The sequence below is a fragment of the Pteronotus mesoamericanus genome, unplaced genomic scaffold (genome assembly GCF_021234165.1).
Source record: "Pteronotus mesoamericanus isolate MK-2021 breed Mesoamerican mustached bat unplaced genomic scaffold, CSHL_Meso_final contig_46, whole genome shotgun sequence".
NCBI classification, from domain to species: Eukaryota; Metazoa; Chordata; class Mammalia; order Chiroptera; family Mormoopidae; genus Pteronotus; species Pteronotus mesoamericanus.
In genome coordinates, this window is record NW_026555170.1 from 4,270,137 (window position 1) to 4,288,402 (window position 18,266).

Genomic DNA, 18,266 nt, shown 5'->3' on the forward strand with positions numbered 1-18,266 from the left:
TAAAAGCTTATGCATTGAAGAACACATGGCATAAAGCTCATTCCATAAACAATAAATATGAAAAATACACAGTATCAGTTTAGAGAAAGTTCTTTTCTTAACCTCCCAGATCAAGTAAAATTTCTGTTGCATTGTTGCCCTTGAGAGAGCAGAATGGAAGTAGATAAAAGGATGAACACTTAAGGGGGTGTGTGTGTGTTTGAAAGGGGAGCCTTGCCTTTATCCTCTTCTTCACACTAGCCAAATTACTAAAATGTATCTAGTCTCAGCATCTGGTCACAAGCATGATGTGACAATAGAGTATAGATGTAGAGATCAGCCTGAGGCAAGTTTAGAGTTTCAAGTGTTTTTTTATACGTCCAAGAAGGATGCTGACATAACTGAGGGAAGCACAACCCAAGGAGCTTTGTGTTCACAAAAGTGGGATACACATAAGTGACTCTGACAAGAAAATGAATTAGGAACAATAAGGGATCAGTAATAGGCACCTCTCAACAACTTGTGTTAATTAAAGATTTAGGACAGGGTGGGCTAATAGCTATCAATAGCTAATGTTTGTTGTTTACTTGACAGACACTAAGTATTCAAAGTTTTTATACAGTATCTCATAAATACTTCACAACAAAACCATTGTGTAGACTACACTTTATTATTTCCCTTTTACTGAAGAGGAAACTAAAGGACAGAGAGATTAAGCCCCTTGCTTGTACTCCTACTACATCCGTTGCTTACTTCTGAGGAGGTGTACATCTTGGTGAGATGTTAACAGCCTTGGAATACACATTCCCTATAATTTCCCACCCAAACTCTAAGCTCCACAGAGCATTGGCTCAAGCCAGTGTCAAGTATCGAGGCTTTGAAATGATAGAAAACCACGAAACAACTGGAAAACTTCACATGGATTGGGTAACTCTGTGTCACCCGAGGGGAAAGTGTCTGCATAGAAAATACTGTGGAAAGTTAAAATCACATTTTTTGCACACCTGAGTTTGTAACCCGAGTTTTATATTTATTTATATTGAAGCAAAAATAGAGCAGAAATACTAGCAAAAGGTATCAAAACTAGTTACCCAGTAAAAGGTCACAAACTCCAAAATCTCTTGAAAGAGAACATCTTTCAATATACTCTAGGGAGTATACCCCAGAATATAGTGAACATTCTATAGCAGTTTGCTATATAAAAATACACTCACCCAAGTACCTTGATAATTGTTATTTACAGTACTTTCTTTCACCCAGAACAATCTCTTCAACCATACCTTCATATATCTTTGAGGTCTGAAAACTCCCAATGTGAAGTAAAGATTAAATGTCATTTAAATTAAAAGTCCAGTTTAATATCAGATATCATTTGGTTATCAAAAATCAATCTAATTTTTCTAGATTTGATATGTTTGTTACATTTATAAACCTCACTCATTAAAAATACTTTTTGCTAAAAATATGTGTTATTGTTTAGGAGGTTGAGGATTATAGAGGCCTGATCATTGAAAGCATAATAATCAGATGATTTTTGAGTTATGCTAAACTCTAAGAATTTTAAAGATATGAGTGTACTTTGACATGATAGAATGTGCTTTTATTTCACTTGAGAAAACATGTATTAATATGTTTTAGAGGGAAACATTAAGCTGTATAATAATTTGTCTATATCAGTTTTTTTTAAAAAAGGAATATACCTATTTTAAGAGAAAATAAACTATTTTATTATATGTAAGGTAAAATGATGTCTATTTTTTAAACAAGGGCAAAAAAAAGAGTGAAAAATGTTCACTATACATCAAATGTTTTACTGTTTAAAATATAAAACCTCATTTTTAACAGTATTAGGGAAATAGAGACTTCAATAATAAATTGCTGTGTCTTCAAAGTTAAAAGAATGTTTATTAAAAAAACTATTTTGTAGCATTACATTTTAAAATCTAGACTGTTTAACTTTCTGGATTATGAATTAATTTCAGCATGAGTAAAAATACAGTCAGTTCCAGAATATTCGGACTCATGGAGGGAACACAGCCCAAATCAATCACTCAGTCTTTCCACCAACACTTAATTGAATGTCTCTTGAATGGTAAGCTATATAAGGGCACAAACAGGCATGGTAAGTGATAGTCAGAAATTTATCAGGAAATCAAAGTTTATAAATTGTTAATGATTAGTGATGTATTGAGTTGGTGTTTATATTTTTTGAAATAAATTAATAAATTATGTTGTCTCTTTCAGGCTTCTAAATAACATTCAGCACTTCAGTTTTACTTTACTAAATTACCTGTGATTTGTAAGCATAATTATCTTTTTCTAAACCTTTTCTGGAGTGGCCTGTCAGAAAACCACAGGGAAATTTTATTATTGCAAGACTCAACTTGCAGCCCTACGTTATTAGTGTTGATATCACTTTTCTAGAGCATCAGTAGCATTCTTGAAATAATTTCAGAAGATTACTAAAAAGAAAAACATTTGATCTTTACATAAACCTGAATTATAATCTAATGTCACCTCAGAAATGTTTTACTTTATTAGTAATTTTGTACTGAAAACAAACAATACAAAATCCCCCCCGATATTTCTTCTAATAAAATATCCTATGGCAGAATTTCAAATATCATGTTAGATTTGTTTCATGTATATTTGAATAATAAAAAAAATTGGTCATGATAAGTGTAGATATCTTATTTTTTAGACTGATGATATACATTCTTGAGAATGTCAGAACTATTTTTGCTCTGGCTCAAGATAATATCATTTTATATATATACACCTCCACAGAAAACAAATACCGCATAAGAAATTATTTAAATGAACCTTTTCTCCTCTTTTATTACAGCAAATCGAGAAAATGAACAGGAATGTAGCATCTTTCTTAGAGAGCAATGCAACACTCTGTGGACCTCAATACAGCCTAGAAAACAATGGCATATTACCAGTAGTATTATTTATAGTAAAAAACCAAACAAGTGAAGATACCTGGACTGTGGGTATTAGACCGATTATTAGTAAACTTGTAATTATCTGTGGACTATGAGATTTACCCCAATGTGGCATAATTTACAATTTCATATACTTGCTTTTGTTTGTAAGGAGGTTTATATTGGATTTTGCCAGCTCACTTTTCTAAGATCATCTCTATTTTTTTTGCCCAGGTCCACTCAAATAACCACAGTAAACATATAGAGGAATTTTTTTGTATTTCCTATGAAAGAATTGTGAGAGGAAATACACTGGCAAGCAGTATATTATAACGAGATACTGTGGCTGTGTCTCCTGATGTCCTAAAAACTAGATATTGCAGGTGAGGATGTCAGTGACGGACAAGGTATGAATATACAATATGTGTATACACACAGGTATTTGTATGATGCACTTTCCCCCATCCTTAGCCCACATGTGGTTCTGAAAGGAGATGGGTTCTGAAACTTCCAAGTCACCATCTTTCCATTTCTATATTTACCAATTTCAGTCTAGCAGAAAATATGCTTTTTTGTGAATTCTCCTATATTGCTGTAAAATAAGCAGAGAAATGCTGTACACACACACTCATAAAATTCCTATGCAGTTTCCTTAGTTAACAATAAATACTTAAGTGGGAAACTGACATAATGAAATGCTCTTCTCTGGGACATATTATAGTAAAAATGTCAGTTTTTGTGAAACACGTAAAAGGAACAGTTACTGACAAAATTATAATTTTGTTGTAATTTTTATAGGGAGCAAGGAAATATACAACCCTATTGATAAGGTCGATTTTCATTTGTTTAATCAACAGTTTATAATACTTGGTGTATTCTAGTCTATTAAAGATTGCGACATACAGAGACAAATAGTATACTATAGGGCTGTACCTATCCTTCGAGAAAGAAAAAAGACAAATAAACAAATGATATGTGAAAATGCTATGCTGGAAGTATGGTTATTTATTTCTCTATGACATGTTTCTGATTGCTAAAGTGATTCTGGATATACACTAGGTGAAGAATATCAGAAAATGTATTTCATATAATGGACAATTTCATTTAGAAAAAGGTACTGAATGTGAATATGCACAGTATATTTAGGGAATGACAAACAGTTAAGAGATAGGTGTTCCAGAGGAAAATGTCCTTTGGGGCTATATCTATATTTTTTCTGGGGCTGTCTATTCTACCTGTGGATAGAATCCTTTTTATAGAAAAATATCTTAGTGAGTGCTGAATTTCTCTATTTCTGGATTTTACTTTAAAAATATTAACTTATTTAGTGGAAAGCACAGCTATTAGTTGTCTTAAGGACATAGGATATTTTATAAGGCTAAAACACTAAAGAGAAAGTGACTTTAAAGATCAGTTAAAAATAGAACATTTTGATAACTGCCATTTATTTAGACTCAATAGGTAGAAACTTATTATAGGATTCAATATGAATAGTGCAAATGGGGCATGAAGGCTTCAGTGTATGTGCAGAATTGGAGATGCTTTCACTTTCCATTTGATGAAATTGAATTTCTTAAAATGGACTTTCTATCTTTTTAATTCAAAGATTTTCAGCAAGTAGGAGGAAGATATCCTATAATTTATTAAGATAGTTTTTTATTTTTTATTAGCTCTCAGCTTTAGCAACTGTTTTGTATTTTTTTTTACTTTTTTCCCAGCCATCTTGCTGCTGGTGATCCTTATAAGGCAAACTGCCTTTCACTTCCATCTTCCTTAGCACAGCTGGTGCTTACACTACTCTGAACATCCATTGAGTCATTTCCTGCTGATAAATGTCTATATGTAGTCACGATTGTCACCTATGTATGTGATACAAAACTGTCCTCTTTTTATACCAAGATAGCATTTGTACCAGCCTCTAATCTTATGTACCACTTTCTCCACTTTCAGAACCAAGCTGGCAATTCTCATATTGAATAGCTTTAAAATTGCTTATAGCAATCAATGACAACTGAGGCATCACTAAAGAATTTCTTTTATCTCCAAGCTCCAATTTAGATCTGTCATTAAGCTTGAGTAAGCTTGAACTGTCAGAACATTTTCCTTCATCACATGCTGTAAGCACAAAAAGTCAACTTCAAAATTAAATTTGTTCTATTTCTTACTATACTTTATAATGGTTTCATGTGAACAGTAAACTTCACTGAAATAGCACTGTCAATCTTTAGTAACTCAGATAACTGTGGCTTTAAAAAATATTGAGATGCTACCAAAACTCAAGTATGAATACGGTAAATCATTCCCTCACTTTCAGTTTTTGCGTGTGTGTGTGTGTGTGTGTGTGTGTGTGTGTGTGTGTATGTGAGAGAGAGAGAGAGAGAGAGAGATCTTTAAGGGAGAAGCATTGTGATGTTGGCGGAAATAGAACTTGATAGTGAGTAAGGAGATGTGGGATCCGTTTCCACCTTTTGCATTAAAGATTGTGTAATATTTTGCAAGTCATTTTCTTCTCTAGGCTTTAGTTTCCACATCTGTAACAACATGGGGAGGTTTTACTAAATGAATTGTAAGGTCTCACTTATTTCGAACACTTGGCTAATTAATAAATTTGACTTTCCATGTGTGGTATTATTTTTCTTTGAGAAATGAATTATAAACAGGTACCATTAACAGCAGGAAGGAATTAATTTACAAAAATGCTTCAATTTCATCCTCTAGACCAAAACATTGTTTTGTTTGGATTCTGTTGGTGAACAGTAGCTGTCTTAAAGATCGCAGTTTCTATATTGGATATCTTTTCCATTGACAGAACCTTCAGCTTCACCCACATATTTAAATTTCATCTTTCTTTGTTTTGCAAATTTCATTTTGAAACAGTCTGTGTGAACATTAGAGGTGCCAGATTGAGACTAAGACCACAAAAATCTGGCAATGCTACACATGATAAGTATTTAGCAGCTCAAAATGTTTATAGAGTCTTTATTCAAAATTACAATGATTGTTCTTTAATAATTGCTTCACAGGCTCCAAACTGGCTTGTTGTATTTCTTCTCTTACCCATAATGGAAAAGAGATGTTTGTTTCTTCTTTTTTTCAATGAAATTTATTTTTTGATTTAATCTTTATGGGGTTTTTTTCATTGCCATTTAGTCCCCTTACACTCCACCCAGCAATCACCGCACTGTTGTCCATGTCCATGAGTCATTTTTCCTCTTTGCTCAATCCCTCTACTCCCTAACCTCACTCCCACTAGTTGTCATTTGCTCTCCATCTATGTTTGTCTCTGTTTTGCTTGTTAGTTCAGTATATTCGTTAGATTATACATATGAGGGAAATCATATACTATTTGTTGTTCTCTGACTGGCTTATTTCGCTTAGCATAATGTTCCCCAGGCCTGTCCATACTGTTACAAAGGGTAAAATTTTCTTCTTTTTTTATGGCTGAATAGTATTCCTTTGTGTAAATGTTCCACAGTTGTTTTATCCACTCATCATTTACTGAGGGGCACTTGGGCTGCTTCCATATCTTGGCAATTGTAAATAATACTGCAATGAACATCGGGGTGTTTATGTTCTTTCATTTTGGTGTTTTGGGTTCCTTTGCATATATTCCCAGAAGTGGGATCACTGGGTCAAAAGGCAGATCCATGTTTAATTTCTTGTAGTACCTCCATACTGCTTTCCACAGTGGCTGCACCAGTCTGCATTTCCACCAACAGTGCAAAAGGGTTTCTCTTTCTCCATATCCTTGCCAGCACTTGTTTGTTGATTTATTGATGATAGCCATTCTGACATATATGAGGTGAGACCTCATTGTGATTGTAATTTGCATTTCTGTGATGATTTGTGATTTGTATCTTCAATTTCTTTCTTCATGTCTTATAATTTTTTGAGTACAGGCCTTTTACATTCTTGGTTAGGTTTATTCCTAGGTATCTTACTCTTTTTGAAGCAATTGTGAATAGGATTGTTTTCTTAATTTCCTTTTCTGTTAGTTTGTTATTAGAGTATAAAAATGCAACAGATTTCTGGATATTAATTTTGTGTCCTGGTACTTTAGTGAATTCAGTTATTAGTTCCAGTAGTTTCTGGGGTTTTCTTTGTACAGTATCATGTCATCTGCAAATAATGAGAATCTTACTTCTTCCTTTCCAATTTGGATGTGATGCCTTTTATTTCTTATTCTTGTTTGATTGCTGTGGCTAGGATTTGCAGTACTATGTTGAATAAGAGAGTTGAAAGGGACTCCCAGTCTTGTTCCCGATCTTAAGGGGAACATTTGTAATTTTTGCATGTTATGTATGTTGCTGGCCTTGGATTTGTCATATATGACCTTTATTATATTTAAGTATGTTCCCTCTATTCCCACTTTGCTGAGAGTTTGTATTATAAATTGGTGCTGGATTTTATCAAATGCTTTTCTCTGCATCTGTTGATATGATCATGTGGTTTTTTTCTTCCAATTTTTTATGTTGTAGATTAAATTTATTGATTTGCAAATGTACCAACCTTGCATTTCCTGAATAAATCCAACTTGATTATGGTGTATGATCTTTTTGATGCATTGCTATCCTAGAAAATGTTCCATGTGCACTTGAAAAGTATGTATATTCTGCTGTTTTGGGATGAAATGCTCTGAAGATATCAATTAAATCCATTCAATCTAGTGTTTGTTTAAGGCCATTGTCTCCTTGTTGATTTTCTGCCTGGAAGTTCTATCCATCGAAGTCAATTTTCTCTGACTATGACTGTATTTCTGTTGATCTCTCCCCTTATGTCCATCAAGATTTGCTTTGCATATTTAGATGCTCCTATATTGGGTGTGTAAATATTTACTAGGGTTATATTCCCTTGTTGAATTGTTCCCTTTATCATTATGTAGTGTCCTTCTTTGCTTCGTAAATAACCTTAATTTTAAAGTCTATTTTTTGGATATAAGTACTGCTACCCTAGCTTTTTTTTTTCTTTTCCATATGCATTAAATGTCTTTTTCCATCCCTTTACTTTTAGTCTGTGGGTATCTTTCAATCTGAGATGTGTCTCTTGGAGGCAGCATATATATAGGTCTTGTTTTCTTATCCACTCAACTACCCTATGTCTTTTGGTCAGAACATTTAAGCCATTTACATATAAGGTGATTATTGATAGATACGCATTTAGTGCCATTTTTTTCCCTTTTCTCTTTTTCTTCTTCTTCTTTTTAAAGCAAGTTCTTTAACATTTGTTGCAGTACTGATTTGGTGTTAACAAACTCATTTAACTTTCCTTTTCTGGGAAGCTTCTTATTTCTCCTTCAATTTTAAATGATAGCCTTGTTGGGGAAAATAGCTTTGGTTCTAGGTCCTTGCTTTTTTTCACTTTGAGTATTTCACACCACCCCCTTCTGGCCTGAAATGTTGGTTTTGAGTAATCACATGCCTGTCTAATTGATGTTCCCTTGTAGATAACTACCTGCTTTTCTCTTGTGGCTTTTAGGATTCTCTCCTTGTCTTTAAGCTTTGTCATTTTTGTGACAAGCTTCTCAGTGTAGGCCTCTTTGGGTCCAACTTGTTTGGGACTCTCTGAGTTTCCTGGACATGTATACCTTTTTCTTTCACCAGATTAAGGAAGTTTTTGATTATTATTTCTTCAAATAGGCTCTCAAGACCTTGCTTTCTCTCTTCTCCTGGTATTCCCATGATGTGAATGTTGTTAAGCTTCATGATGTCCAAAATATTTCTTAAGCTATCCTCTTTTTTTCTAAATTCTTTTTTCTTTTTTGCTGCTCTGCCCTGGTGGTTTTTTTTGTTTGTTTGTTTGTTTTTTTTTGTGTAACCTTGTCTTCCAAATCACTGATTTGATCCGCTGCTTCATCTAAGCTACTGTTTATTCCTTCCAGTGTATTATTTATTTCAGATATTGCATTCTTTATTTCTGACTGATCTTTTTTTATGGTTTCTATGTCTTTTTTCATGCTTTTAGAGCATCCTTATAATCATTACTCTGAATTCTCTATCTTTTAAATAGCTTTCCTCCATATTGTCTAGTTCTTCTTCTGGAGAATTCTCTTGTTCTTTCATTTTGGGTCTATATCTTTGTCTTTCCATTTTGTCTGTTTCTTTGTATAGTCCTCCTTAGCTATTAAACTAATCATTCATTAAGCTGCTCTGTTCTTAAACTAATTAAGCTGTAATCAGCTTAATCATCATCGAGTAAGTCAGAGTAGTTCCTGTTGGAGGGGCTATTGCTTCTTCTCAGGCTGATGCCACTTGGAAGGGAGTGCTCTGCCTGAGAAAGATGGCTTCTGCAATACACAGAATGACTCAGCATAGGGCCCTGAGGGTTGTTCCTTCAGTTTTCTCCCAGAGCCACCAATTCCAGACTCTCCTCAAGTGTTTCTACTCCACTGTGCACTACCTCTGCCAGAGCCCAGGATAAGTGGCTACAAATGAATTTTTTTGCATTGGCCCTTTAAGAGGCTCTCTGAGACTCCAGGTATCTTTCCCTGGCAGACAGTAACCCTGCTGCTTTTCACAGCTGGATGATATCTGGGTTTTCTTCTGCCTTTTCTGCTATAGGCTGGGGAGCCCAGCTTGTAGTTTAGACCCCACACTTCTCAATAGAAACCCCCCAACCATGAAATATCTCTCTGGAACTTCAGCTGTTGCTGGTGGGAGCCCTCTTGTGCTTCCTCCACACTCCCTACCAGTCTCATTGTGGTGAAGTGGTTTCTTCTGTCTGTCCGTGATTATAGGGCTTCTCTTCAGCTACTGTTCAGTTGGTTATTCAGGATGGGGTTTCTACAACTTGTTTGTAATTCCAGATTTGTCCTTGGGGGAGGTTAATGTAGCTTTGACTTCTCTGCCATCTTGGATCTTCCTGGAGAGTTTTTTCTTAATACTTACCTTCTTCTTTTTTAAGTACTATAGTTTCAAAGTTAAATTCTTTTCTCATCCATCTTGTGTAAAGCTATGACATCAATGGAAACATAATCCAGGTCATTATTCCATGATGCCTTAGAATGAGAAAAGAATTTGATATTTTTATCACTCAAAAAGCAAGATCCTAAATACACCAAGCATTCTAGCTGATAATCACTAAGTCAAGGTTACCAATCTGTGATTTTCTTTCATTTTCAGTAACAAGTCATGATAGTTCTATACTTTAGAAAAGAATTCATATCTCATTATGCTTGGAGGCTTCACATTGCTCAACCCCCATTAACATCACTCATTGATATTTCTTAGCCTGATTGACTGATTAAAATGAGACTGATATAAATCTTCTTTGCATTTCTTGCTGTAGTTCTTTAGGAAGTCATTTGTTAATGGCTAACCAGTCTTTTAAGTTATTTTATCCTAGGATGATAATGGCTAATAACAAGTTAGGAAAAACTATCTTTGATAATAACAGCATTTCAACAGTAATACCTTAACCAGGTGAACTGAGGATCTGAGGATTTGAGGGAATGTGGCAGAAAGACTTAGGCATAGATTTGTGGTAAGTTCCAGCTTTCCATTATTCTCTAGAATCTCTTGACATAGTTTGATGTCTACTTACTTTTCTCATAACTACTAGTGTTATAAAAATATTTTTTTGTTAATAAGTGCCAAAAATTTCTCTTAGATACATACTAATCTACAGTATGATTTTTAGAACTGTGAAGAAGTTGAATCTACTAAATTGTTTTGGTAGCAAAAGGAAAGTACCAGATAGTTTTTTCATGTCTAATTTATAAACATTCTTTCAGATTTAAGGACTGGACATAGGTTGATATTGCCCTACTTATTCTTTACATGTACTGGAAATTTATATGCCATTACTTTCTTTTAGACTTCACTACAAATTATCTAACATTTAATATATTTATTAATATGTAATGCTGTTATTAATTCCTAATATTTAGTCCTAATTTGTGATTAATTGTTCTATATATTGCATGACATAATTAAGTTAAAATATATATTTTCTTTATCTTATTTATCAAATAATTTACTACATTTCACTAATCTAAGATGACATCAGTTGTCAACGCACCATTATGTATCACTAATAAAAAACTTCTGTAGTTATGAAATTCACTGAATGTAAGTTTAATGCAAATGTAGTCATACTAAAATATGAAAAATGTGCATTTTTGGAGTCAAGGAAATGTAGTGATATGACTATCCTAAACAGTTTTAAACATGTGTTTAAAACATTCAAAATACTATTAAACATATGATCTCATTTATTTTTTAAAAATATTTACAATATACATTATGACAAAACTCACATTTCCTTTTTAGAGGTACTAGGGAAATTAAGCAAACTTGTAAAACAGAAAGAGGAAAAAAATCGTTTATATATGTATTAATAATATGAACTAGAAACCTTTCAGACTGGAGTTTTTCACATTTTCTTAATTGCTGTTGGTGGAACATTGGAAATGTTTGAAATTGGATTCTATACTGGAAATATTTTCAAGTTCAGCTTTGCTTATACTGAGGCAGGCATATTTTATATATTATATGCAAGTGAGAGTTTACTTCATTTGGACTTACATATATTTATAGTGGTAAATATACCTATTAACATTTTAATTAGGATTATTTCTTTGGCCTTTCACTATATTGTATATTACTGTATATTAAATTCTAGAAGTTCTTTGTAAGATACTAATGGCATTCATATCAGTATTGATTTACAGTGAATGACTCTGCTGCTCCAGTTTATTTGTATATTCATATTAATAGATAGTTCCCAAACTGGAGACAAGAATTTAGTGACATGGAACGAATTTTTGTAAAGGAATCTAAATATGGGGAAAAGTATTTCTCTGCATTTTTGAAATGTGAGTTATTACAAAAATGAATTCCCCTTTTGAATAAATGATATTTGATTCTCATTTTAGCATACTAGTTTGAGCAGCTGCCCAAAACTGCTCAAATAAAAATTATAAAACAAAGTTTCAGATACAAATTTTGCTTTCAGATTAACAGGGTGGAAGATCCCAGGAACTGTACTTCTGTTTGGACGAAACATTTTGTTTGGGGTACATATGCATTAGATTTGCTATGAATGAAATGCATACAGTAATAGTAATTACTTTTACAAATATAAGGTTTTCACATATGTTAGATTAAAATTACTAAGAGGGAAAGAACTTAGCCCTCATTGTGGGGCATTATGAATACTTGTAATATGCACTTCATGGGACAAAGAAGCCTACCAGAGAGGTGATCCAATGGCTATCAAAGAAGAATTTCACATTTCTACATGTGTGAGTGTGTTGTAAAGAAAAGTTGATTGTTGAAGCTACTTGTTTTGAAGAAGAAAGCTTTAGTGAGCTGATTCCTGTTTAGAGGAGGAGAATAGAATCATTTGGGTCATATAAATAATTTATCTCTGAAATTAAGAATTCCTTCTTGAATTTGACTGTTGGTTCTTGGCTTCTCTGAAATGTAGTGTAGTACAGTACATATAAATAGTATTGTGGGTGTCATTTGTTACTAAGGATCACTGTTTGGAGTATATAATACCAATATAATGGTACAACAATAATATCTCTATTACATATAATACAATGAAGTTAATTTTATGTATGACATAAAATGAGTCAAATGGATAGCTTTAAAGATCTGTTAGTTTTATCCTATGCTTCTCTATAAATGCTCACATTTTTATGATTATTTAAGGAAGGTCTATTAAGAAGTTTATGAACTATGTGAAACTTTGGTTTCATTCTGGCTGCCTTTTTGTGTTTTGCATCTTAAAAGTTAGCAAAGGTGATCAAGTAAAATGTGAAACAATGTCCTGAATTGGTTGATGTTAGCTCCCTACATTGACTAAAAATTTGATGAGTCTGAGGTAAGGGTCTTTTTTTCCTGTGCCCCATCACCTTGTTTCTCTCTGTTTGGCACCATTCTTAAATAATTTATTCTTTCATTCTCTCACTTACTTATTCATCTTTTTGAGAAATATTTATCAGATAATGTTACATGTCAGCTACTGTGCTTGACTTAAAGAATAAGGAAGTGAACAAGGTGTAAAAGTAGGCAGTTCATTAGACATGAGCAAGGGAAATTGAAAAGCAACAGAAGTAGACCCCTAACTAGGCCAATAAAAAGCTTTACAGTCACTCTGGGGACTAACTAATATAGTCTGCTAGCCTGACAGACTTGGGCAAAAATCGTGGACATTCAGAGACTGGGGGATGCAGAGGCAGCGGATAGTGCCTACAACTAGAGCATCCACAGACCCATACACAAGTCACGTCAAAGGGACCACTTCTCAATTATACTCTGATTATAATAAAGTAGTATTGTGATTTTGAAACCTGCACCCCATCAGCTAAGCCAGATAATTGTGGGTAAGAGCTAAAGTGGCAGGACACCACCCAAAGGTAGTCAGAGAATCAGATTGGATAGTTTAAAAATGAGCCTGCTCTTTTCAGGGATTGGATATTTCAAAATAAATCCACTCTCTTCCTAGCTCAAAAGAATATAAGAAAGCGCACACAAAGGTCTCAAAGATTGTGGGACAGTTGCCCTGGGAGCCTTCCGGCTTACTCTGTCTTCTTCTGAGAGTGAACTTTGGCTTTAATGAATCTTGCCACTGTTGCTTGACCTTTTCCTGCTTGTGTCCCTCAATTCAGGGTAATGGGGAGGCTGGAATATGAACAGAAACCATACACAACACTGTAGAGCCTTAAAAAAAATAAAGCAATAAACAATCTCCTCCACACAAATACACACATAGAAAATAAGTAGACATGAAAGAGAAGCTTTGCTCCTCCTACCCTGGCTCACATAGGCTGCTTGGGAGAGGGGCTGGTGGCTTTGCCCCATTTCTCCCAGCCAGGATTATCCAGAAGCTAAATGGCAAAGGCAGACATGAACTCTGCTTTTATAGACGTTTTTGTTTTGTGGAGAAGAAAGATAACTAAGTCATTTAATTCCAGAGTATGTGAGACATGCTGTGAAAAGGGATTGTGCTTCACTGTGGGAAGACATAACACAAGCTAAATCTGGAGAACTGGGGAAAAGCTTTAGTTTGTGTTTGCATCCCCAAATCATTGGATCCTCAGTAAGTTTCTATTCAGTTAGACATTTGTGATTGTATTAGATTCTTATGGCTGCTGTAACAAATTACCACTAATTTATTGGCTTAAAACAACAGAACTATATTCCCCCGTATTTCTGGAGGCAAGAGTTCAAAGATAGACCCCTCAAAACTGGGCCAGCCAAGGTATCACTAAGGTCCATAGGAGGTCTTTTGGGAGAATCTGTTTTCTCCCTTTTCAGAACAGCTTCTAAAGATGCATCCTTTGTATTCATTGGCCTGTGGCTCCTTCCTCCATCTTCAAAGCCAGCAGCATAGTCACATTGTCTTCTTCCACAAACTCCCTCTCTCTTCTTCATATGACACTGACGATTAGATTTAGGGCCTATTTGGATGGTTCAAGATAATCTCCATAATTTAAGATACTTGATCACATATAAAATAACATTCATAGGTGGGGATTAGGATGTGGGTATTTTTGCGGGGGGAGGAACTAGTATTCAGTCTACCACACTGACTTAATGTCATAAATAATTGTCTGACTATGTGTTATAAGAAAGTCCTTATGAATTATATGATCAGATATTTTATACTCAGTTTTGGAAAAGAAGAACATTATTTACGAGGTACTAAATCTTTATGGTTCAAATAATAAAATTATATTTTATAATATTTTAAAGTGTTTTGTATGTAAGTCAAGAAAGCTGGCCTACATTTATAACTATTTTGAGTATAGTGATAGTTATGTACACAGGATTAGAACCTCTGAATCTCCTTTCTGTCTCATACAGCCATTGCAGAAATATATATAATTTCATGAAAATAAAAAGAATTAATTATTAATTTGTATTTGAAATGTTATGTGTCCAGCTCTTTGGAGAACAAACCAGTTATTCATACGTATCATGAGAACTACCTTGGCCAGGCCTTAGTAGTTTGCTTTTTAGTTCCATTTTCCTAGGCTCTTCCTCTAGGGCTCTGGGTGTTAAGAACAATTAATTTTCAAAGGGGGAAGAGAGCCTGCCAGCCACAAGGAATTATAAGGAGAATATTTCAAGAGAAAAGTGATTCAAGAGAGCAAATAGTGTGTTTACATGGTTTCAGCTGTCTTTCAAATTCTTTATTCTTCCTGACAGAAGCTCTACCTTTTAGTGCCAAAGCCTAATCATGTTGGTTCCATTGGCCATTGCTATGTTTTTTCCCCCTAGATCTAGGAGAAGAGTGGAATGGGGTGGCGGGGAGAGAAAATCTTGAGGACTTCCAAATGATAAGGTATGTAGTTGAAATTTGTGAACACCTTGGAATAAAGTAGAATATAAAGAAATTAAAAGTGAAATCATGAAGGAACCCAAACTTTTTGAATAGCAGTTGATAGAATAGAAAATTAGAAAGTGGCGATAATCCACGAAGAAAGGGAGAAGAGAGAACCAACAATTATTGGGTACTCATTATCTTCCTGGACATTTGCTGGATCCCTTTCCTTCAGTGACTTTGTTTGGGTAGTGAATTCTCTTTACTATAGAAAGAGTTGAGGTTGAGAAAAGTTAACTGATCTTCCAAAGTAATTCACATAGTGAGTGGCAGTGCTTGTATTTAAAGTTTAGTTTGTCTGTATCCAAAGTCCATTGCTTTTATAGTATCCCATCCCCTGTCTAGGGTGCGCAAGTTTGTTATTGTATCACAGAATTACATCAGAAGAGACTGGACAGATAACTCTTAAAATGTCAAATTATTGTCCTATAAAGGATTTTGACACAGCTGTGGAAATATGGCTTTAGGGTATATGATTGATAGAATGTGAACCAGATCCATGAAAAATACATCTTGAGTCTGCTCTTTATTTTTTCCCCTGCTGAGTTCCTAATAGAAAATGATGTGTATTGCTTTTCTGTTGATATTCATGGTGCTTTTCCCCCATAGGATTATCTCATGTAAGTGATGTTTCTTTCAAATTTGGAGTAGGTTTTTATAGGGTTAGTTCCAAAAGGGATTACTTTTCTAACTAACAATCCGAGTAGGTATAAGTTAAATTAGTTTGCTGCTACCAAAATATGATCAGCTATTAATGTGTGGTCTGCAGATTTTCTTTTTTTAACTGAAAGATTGATTCTCTCATTCTCTTTGTGAAAATTAGAAAGGCTCTTCTGATTTCATTTGCATGTTGAGATTTTCTATTATGACTTGTATTCAATTTAGCACACTGAAATATGAAACAAATCTGTTCCTTTAATCTGCTGATGCCTGAGCCAATATCTCTGCAGCAAGAGATACCATACCTTCGTGTGTGCATATGCTTGAGAGCAATTGTTTGACTATAGCTCTTATTAATGTAAATCAACATCTACAAAGAAAGCCTCCTCTATTCCTGAAATTCATATTTATATAAATAGAAAAGTAATGGATTTTGAAAGGGTCCAATAGGTTTTAGTTTCTAGAATTATCCCAGGAGTATAGACAGGATTGGAATATATCAAGGTGTTTAGGACTGGGGCATTGATAAAGTATTTCCATGTTTGCTGAGGGCCTCTGAGCTGGTGGATTAATAATACATGCAGAAGCCAGGAATAGTTATAATACGCTTAATTAACTCTAAGCTTATTTAATGCCATGGTCCAGATGAACTCTAGATAGGGAGACATAATACATATAGCTCATTAAAAAATAATTTGGACTTCTCTAATCTATATTTGCATAAAGTTCAGGTCCTTGTCCTGAAGGTATTAATTATTTTCTAACATTATTGTTGAGAAATGGATGCCCATTTAAAAAATGGTAATTAGAGGAATGCTGGCTAATATAATTCAATTTTATATAACATACTCATGCCAATGATACTATGAGATTTCTTTGTCTGGAGGAAATGTGCTTTTAATAAAAAAAATTAGAATAAATGATATCTTGGCTGAGAGTCATTAAAAAAAACAATAAACAAAATTAACCTATTTGTCTCTGTTTATATGAATTGGAAAGGTACTTGCTAGAATGTCTGTGTTTCCATGGGGAACAGTTTATTATTCTTTTGATCATATTTTAGAGCTCATTTTCTTAAGAGTAGTATGTGTTATTTTGAGAAAATATATTCAAAGAATTAAAGGAATCTGATTAACTCTTATAGTTGATGCAATCTCATATGACGTACTTCTGGAATTTTATGTGAATTGCTAACAGTAAACAATTCTAGAAATCAATATTCTAGCAAAGAATCTATAATAGTATCCTCAATAAGAAACAGCAACTTGAGATGAATGTGCTTTGGGAGATTTTACTTCTAATTTTATGTGGTAAATTAAAAAAAAATGTTTATTTTATATATATTTATCAGTTCTATTTTTTCTTTTTTTATCTTTATTGTATTTTTTTCCATTACTATTTAGTCCTCTTATACCTGCCTCCCCCAGCAATCACCACACTGTTATCCATGTATATGAGTCCTTTTTCCTTTTTGCTCAATCCTACCTCCAACCCCTCCCTCTTGGTTTCAGAAATACATTCTTATAAAATTTCTTCAAGGCATGTTGTTTAGAGACATTTCACTTTAGCTCAGGACATTACTGCCATTTTTAGGTAAGACAGAAGGTCTATACCCAAATTTCAGAGAGTGCTGCAGGAGCAGAGTTTAGTCATCTGAGAGTTAATACTGCAACAAGGTATGTATTAAGACAGAGGTACAAAGAAAACAGCTAAGGTCAATGCTGTGTGTACGTAAAGTCAAGAAGGTCAGAAGCAGAGAGAGGTACCATTCTGACTGGTACAAGGCTTCTGAGACAAGCAGGGAAGTTGTTGTCTGTAAAGCTCAGATAAGCAACTAATCAATATGGCAAAGGGTTGCTTATTAATAGTAACAGATAGGATTTTTGCTGGACAGTGACACATGTGAGACTGTCAATAGTGATGAATATGAGCCAATGCATGTCAAGCGCAGAAGAAAGCTTCAGACAAGGTCTCCTTGGCAACAATTGAAAGGAGGTCCTTTATCTAGAGTATTGAAGGCTATGTTTGTTTGCATGTTTGTTTCTTGCCTACCCTCCTTCACTGAACACAAAGTTATCTGAAGAAAGTGCTACCTGGACCTTTTAAAAATAAATTCTATGCATCCTCTGAGGAGATACCTCAGGTTAAGCATATGCATTTTCCACACCCAGAAATCAAATTTAGTCATGTAATAATAAAAATATATTTATCAAATGGGACTTTAGAAGCTCGAGTGCCCAGAATAGAAGTTGCCTCTTCCATGAGGGAAATCATGAGGTAGACAATAACCTTATTGCAACTAAAATTTTAAACCTCTTTTTATAGGTAGCATCCTCTCATCTGTATTTCACCCAAAAGAAGAAATAA